The sequence below is a fragment of the Cnephaeus nilssonii genome (assembly GCF_951640355.1).
Source record: "Cnephaeus nilssonii genome assembly, chromosome: 13".
In the NCBI taxonomy this organism is placed as follows: domain Eukaryota; kingdom Metazoa; phylum Chordata; class Mammalia; order Chiroptera; family Vespertilionidae; genus Cnephaeus; species Cnephaeus nilssonii.
Genome location: NC_137084.1, coordinates 51,153,110 through 51,160,279, shown reverse-complemented (window position 1 = coordinate 51,160,279; position 7,170 = coordinate 51,153,110).

The following is a 7,170-nucleotide window of genomic DNA, read 5'->3' as shown; positions in this document are numbered from 1 at the left end:
CTTTCTTCTTCTTCTTCCTCTTTTTAAAGAATACCTTTCAGCATTTCATATAATACTGGTTTGGTGGTGATGAACTCCTTCAGCTTTTTCTTATCTGTGAAGCTCTTTATCTGCCCTTCAACTCTGAATGATAACTTTGCTGGGTGGAGTAGTCTTGGTTGTAGATTCTTGCTATTCATCACTTTGAATATTTCTTGCCATTCCCGTCTGGCCTGCATAGTTTCTGTTGAGAAATCAGCTGACAGTCGTATGGGTGCTCCCTTGTAGGTAACTAACTGTTTTTCTCTTGCTGCTTGTAAGATTCTCTCTTTGTCTTTTGCCCTTGGCATTTTAATTATGATGTGTCTTGGTGTGGTCCTCTTTGGATTCCTCTTGCCTGGGGTTCTGTGCGCTTCCTGAACCTGCAAGTCCATTTCTTTCACCAGGTGGGGGAAGTTTTCTGTCATTATTTCTTCAAATAGGTTTTCAGTATCTTGCTCTCTCTCTTCTGGCACCCCAAAAATTCGGATATTGGTACGCTTAAAGCCATCCCGGAGGCTCCTTATGCTATCCTCACACTTTTGGATTCTTCTTTCTTTCCGCCTCTCTGGTTGGGTGTTTTTTTCTTCCTCATATTCCAGATCTTTGGTTTGACTCTTCGGGTGCGGTGGTCTACTCTGTATATTCTTTATTTCAGACAGTGTATGCATAATTTCTGACTGGTCCTTTTCCATTTTTTTGGTATTCTCATTTAGGTCCTTGAAGGTCTCTTCAAGTTTATCAGCGGTTTTTAGAAGATTCTTGAGTAACCTTATAAATGTGGTTCTGAACACTGTGTCGTCCATTAGTTGGCTTTCATCTATCTCTCCTACTTGTGACATACTTCGATGTCTCCACATTTTGCTGCCTCCCTGTGTTGATGGAGTGGCTTTGTGTGGTCGGTGACCTATAGGGGCCAGTAGCTCAGCTTCCCCAATCACCCTAGGTGGTCGCCCTTTGTGGGCTGAGTGGAAAGTCTTGGTGTAGTTAAAAGCCCTGATTGCTGTTGGTACACTGGGAGGAATTGACCTCCGGTCCAATTGGTTGTGAGGGCCTGCTGTGTCTATAACGGAAGAATTGCTGTGCTGGAGACACAGTAGGGCTTTGGTGCTCACTGAGTCTGCCTCTTGAATGTGTCCCTTATGAGAGTGGTTGAAATCTGGTGTTGTCCACACCGACAGAAAAGTCACTCTCACTCTCCAACCGATGGCCGAGAGTCCCATAGGCGTCTGGGTCCCCCGCGTGTCCCCAGAAACTGGAGTTCAGAGTGTTTGGGATTGTTGGTATCACTGGCGGGAATTGATCTCCAAGCCAGTTGGCTGTGAGGATCAGCAGTGTCTCCGCTGGGAGAGCTTCTGTGCTCAGTTTGGATGGGGCGGAGTCTCAGGGTGGCGCAGACAAGCTTTGGTTTCCCGTCTGCTCCGCCCTTAGAGGGGCGGGTTCTCCGTGCCCGAATTAATGGCTGCGCGCCTCTGAGAGAAGGCAGCTTTCGAGCCTCTCCCGCTGCCTAACAGACCAGTTTCTCCCCAGCTGGGGCTGGGTTTCAGGGCAGACCGGAGGTTTTGTTTTACTCCCGAATGAGAAATCCAGTCACTGGGAGGGCTGTGCTCAGCTTGGATGGGGCGGAGTCTCAGAATGGCGCAGACAAACTTGGTTTCCATCCGCGCCGCCCTAAGAGGGTCGGTTTCTCCGTGCCCTAATGGCTGTGCGCCTCTGAGAGAAGGCAGCTTTCGAGCCTCATCCACTGCCAAACAGCCCAGTTTCTCCCAGACCGCAGCTGGATTTCAGTGCAGACCGGAGGTTCTGTTTTTCTCCCAAACGAGAAAGCTAGCCACGCAGCGTCTGCGGCCCTCCCTCTCCGCGCGCTGCGAGCAAGCCTGCCGCGTACTCAGCCGCCCGCCCTTTCCGCGCTCACGGATCTCCGCACCTCCACAGCTCCTGAGGCTCAGCGTCCCCCTCTCCTCTCCTCTCCAGTTGCAGGTTTTCCACTCTGCCAGCTTTCCGGTGGTTCTGGACGGTGTGCGCTCTGTTTTCCAGTTGCTGTTTCAAAATTGTTGTGGTAGGCAACAGTTAGGTGTTTACCCTATGCCGCCATCTTGGTTCTCTCTCTCTGCTAAGTCTTCTCAGTTGCCTCTTTTTATTGACCAAAAGAAGCCATTGAACAGAAATGTTTTCATCTCCTGTACATCAGATCTATATACTTATACTAACTCTCTCTAAAACAAAGCCCAACTTCATTTGTCAATAATTTCTCCTTTTCTGTTGTAATGTTCTGCTTTCTATCTCTATGCCCTGGGCCTTCCTATCATTTTGTGAACTCATAATTTGTGTATTGAATCTTGGTTTGCTTGAACTTTCTAGAGATGTTTCTGTTTTCTAGACTTTATGCTGACTGATACACTGAAGTCCCAGTTTTATTATCTGTTAAATGGGTTTAATAATAATAATACCTACAGCATTTGGGAAAGATGGATCCCTGCTTAGGTCCCACACTTTAGAAGTCTCACATATAATAAATAATACAAAATGCATTTATTAAAGAAAATGTAGAAAGCACTGACACTTGGTAATTAGTGCTCAGTCTGACACGCCCCCTGGAACATCTGCTCTCATAATTAACACTATTCAGGCCCAGGGAAACATACCTGCATAGCTTAGTCCTATATCCTTACAACAAAACTGTATCTGAATGCAGTAAAACTTTGTAGTTTGTATTGTGGGGGGTGTTTTGGTGCCAATTTCAAATAGAGTTTGATTTAAGACTTTGTGTTTTGCCCTTACACTACAGTGCCTAGAAAGTGCAAGGTTATTTCCTCTCTCTGTGCACATGCTCCACATTCAAGTGTTGAGTTTGAAAGTTATTTACTATAGCAGCTCAGCTGTAAGACTACCATGGACTTTGCTACAAATTTGGGTCATTCAATATTTTGTATAGAACAACTAAATGCATGTTCAGGTTGCCTTGATCCACCTGTTCATTGATGGGCCTAGAAGAGGAATTTCATCGCTAGGGAGCCCCAGGCATTCCTCCTGGTTTACCTCCTGCACTCTGGAACATCTTGGGAAGGATAGGGCTGCAGACTTTCTCCTGCTCTTTCTGCTGATGTTCAAATTCTTCCTTCTCTGCAGTCTGATTCTTACCAAGCCAGGTGATAACTTCATTACATTTGTCAAGAATCTTATATTTGTCCTCATCATTGAGCTGAACTTGAAGTTTCTCATCTTCGTCGATCACCTCTATATTGACTGCAAAGAGTATAAGTGAATTTTGGAAGATGTCTTGTCCCACTGCTTCTCCTCTTCAGCTTTGTACTTCTCTCTCAGCTTCTTGGACCATATGTTTGCTGTCTTCCTTGGTCAAATAGTTCTCCTGGTTAGTGATGGTAATCTTGTTTTCTTTTCCCATATTCTAATCCACAGCAAAGACATTGAAGGTGTCATTAGCATCACTATCAAAAGTGACCTCAATCTGAGGAACACCACAGAGTACAGGTGGTATGTCTGTGAGTTCAAACTTGCCAGGTAGGTTGTTATCCTTGGTTAACAACCAAGGATACACTGTTCTTCGTAATATTTCCCTGAACTGGGCAGGGCAGAGCCCCTCATAGGCACATCAGTGGGGTCTGCCTGAAGCCAGGAGTTTCTATCAGCTCTTCTGTGATGGGGAAGCACTAGTAAGATTCCTGGGAAAGGAGGGGGAATGGTCCCTCCCAAAAGCCAGTCACTGATGTCCTTTGAGACTGCCCAGATCTATAGGCCTGATCTCTGCTGCTGACTCCTCAGCAGGGGTTAAGATACAGGGTGGGGCCAGCAGGATTCCAGAGGGTGGAATGAGCTACTAGTATATTCCAGAGGGCAGGGTAGTTGCTTTTCCCCAGGCTGCTGCTGGGAGGGGCCTGTGCCTCTCAGGAAAAATGGCTGTTGTGTTATTGGGTGGGGGAGACTGAGCACAGGTATTTTGGCAGCCACTCTCCCATGTCTCTCCTCAATGGCTCTCACCCCAGACTCTCCTCAGGTGACTCTGGTCCACACTGCCCTCCCTCGACAGAAGCCCAGAGTGAGTGGCTGCAAAATAAAATCATGCAGTCTGGTCCTTTAAAAAAAAAGTGGTGTTGTCTGGCAGGCTTTGTATTTCCCTGGCCAATAGAAGCCCCATGGTAGCATTTCACCTCTGGATGAGGCTTATAGTGGGCGGCTGTTCCCACCTCTGGTGCTCCAGGATGGGGATCACAGCCTGGGGTTCAGGCCTCATTCCTCTCATGGGGAAACCCCCAACTCTACTCTCCAAAGCCCTCAACCCTCCCACTCTCCAACCCCCACCACACATCCTCTCCCCTCAACTCCCTCCCCATCTCCAACCTCCTCTACCATAGGAGATATACCTCCGCACCTTGACCTGCCACCTGTGGGAGCAGGGCCAGCCCTGGTGTGACTCTGCCCTTCCTGGCAGTCTCCAGGTGGTTTCTGCTCATCCTTGTTCAATAGTCTTTTTAGCTGGTCTTCATTTGGAAATTCAGGGTGAATGTTGCCCAGTTTAGTTGTATTTCTAGTTTGATTCTGGAGGAGGTGCAAGATACTCTGCCACCATCTTGAAACTCCTCTCTTGAGCTCTTATCTATCAATCATTTGGCTCTGTTTGGTGGTATAATATTTGGACTTATTTTAGTGTCACATATCAACATTTTTCTGATCCATAAATTGTACTGGACACACAAGTGTTTCCCTGCCTAAGTCTCTATTCCCTTCATTCTAGGGCCTCCTTCTGCCTGAATTTTTGCAGGAGGGAAGAAACAGGATCGTGTAAACTTAAGGAGGGTCCAGAGGAGACAGCAAAGTCTCTATCAGGAATGGGATATTGGGCTAGCACATAAAGTCATTAGTACTTAATTGGCTTTTACCTTCATGGTGATTACAGGCTAGTAAAGGGGTCAGCTTTCAAAGGGAATAGTTCCAATGTAGTTAGTTCAATGTCATAATAGATTTTATCTAAAAAAAACCCCCACAACAACCCCATAAAGGAAGGAGAGAGTAATTGTTGGACTAAAAGCTCCATGAGGGAAAGGGCCCTGTCTATCTTGGTCACAATGCCTAAAATATAACATTAGTTAATGTACTAGAAGCCCTGTGCATGAATTCATGAACTGGTGGGCTCCCTCGGCCTGGCCTGAATCCTCTCACAATCCGGGATTCCTCAGGGGATGTTGGAGAGCCAGTTTCAGCCTGATCCCCATAGGCCAGGTGGAGGGACCCCACTGGTGCATGATAAGGACCGTTGGAGGCCTCCAGGGTGTGTTTGGCTTGTCTTGCCCAGTCCCCATCGGCCAGACCTCAGCAGCAAGCAAACCTACCTGTCATAGCGAATGGTCAAATGAATGGTCAGACACTTAGCATATTAGGTTTCTATTATATAGGATACTTGTTTAATTGAATGGATTCATTCATATCTAGTATATCCAATTGTTTGATTCATTCAATTATTTAATCACTCAGTCCTTTATTCACTACTTAAGTATTTATAGGTAATCAGGCAATGGTTTCTCATTGAATTTAAATGTAAAATTATCCTTAAATAACATTAGGAAGAATTTTGATTAAATATAAGTGAGAGTTATGATCTTGAACATGCTTTGTGCTGATTCCTCTCAAGGTACATAGTATCATTCTCCATTGGCAGAAAATAAAATTAAAGTTTATAGAGCTGAATTAACTTGCTCAGTTTATATAATGGAATTCAAACCCAGATCTGTCTGCCTGACTCCAAAGCCTATGATCATTGCCTATCCAACACTGCCTTTGTTTGAAGATGCGGATCCTTCATGACAGGCCCTGGAGAGTGAATGGAGTTGGATTTAGGGCTGGAGCTAGTGGAAGTTAAGCTGTCTGATCCCTAATGGAATGGCCAAAAGCCTAAGATGTTGTGATGAGTGTCATTTGATTCTAGCTGGTGTTCGGGGCAATATTTTTATCCATAAAACATAGCAGGGCATGACATGGTCCTAGGCAGTAATGATACTGGGGTAAGGCAGCAACAGGATGTGAAGTAGGACTAGAGCTTGCCAGATGGGGGAGGTAGTGGTGAAAGACAGGGTGGACTTATCCACCAGGAGAGAAACTTGGAGGTTTGGGTATTGAAACCAGGCCCAGTAGTCTGAATTCAGGAAACTAAGTTGTTTGCTAAACTGCACTGAATGTTGCTTTGTAGGGCATATCTTTCATTGCATCCTTTTGCTGATATATTAACAACATAGCTGCAGTGTGGTACAGTATAAAGAATCTTAAAACATGTGGCTCCTTTCTCTCTACTTGCCACTTTGAATGTTTTGTCCAGTGGATTCAGCTCCCTGAATTTTTTCCCCTAATTTTAAATGTGGAAGATTTAAAATTTTTTATTATGTGACATTGATTAAGAGGACCATATAGACTTCAATTGTACATTTCCATAGAAAATGAAAAATGATTTGATACAAGATCTACATGTGGCACTGTGTGACACTACCCAATGTCAAACCATCTTTCATCACTGTGGGAGTATTATCATTTGCCTTATTGTGCTGTTATGAAGATCATGTGCAAGTTTCTGAAATACATTATTTGGATGGGGAGGCTCTGTAACCCCTAAAGTGTTATTCTTATGTGTTATGTCTATTGTTAACAATCCAACAATGCTACTTCTGGGTATATATTCCAAGGAAAGGAAAACAAGGTCTCAAAAGTATATCAGCACCCCCATGTTCATTGTACCATATTCAGAATAGTTAAGAAATGAAAACAACCTAAGTGGATGTCATTGGATAAATGGATAAGACAATGTGGAAGGCACACTTCCAAGCTCTTTCTACAAAGCCAGCATTAACCTAATCCCCAAACCAGATAAAGACACTACAAAGAAAGAGAATTACATGCCAATATCTCTGATGAACATAGATGCTAAAATCCTCAACAAAATTCTAGCAAATTGGATCCATCATTACATTAGAAAGAGCATACACCATGACCAAGTGGGATTTATTCCAGGGATGCAGGGATGGTACAATATCCGCAAATACATCACATAAACAAATTGAGAGACAAAAAAATCACATAATCATATCAATTGATGCAGAAAAGGCATTTGACAAAAATCCAACACACTTTCCTGATAAAAACTCTCAT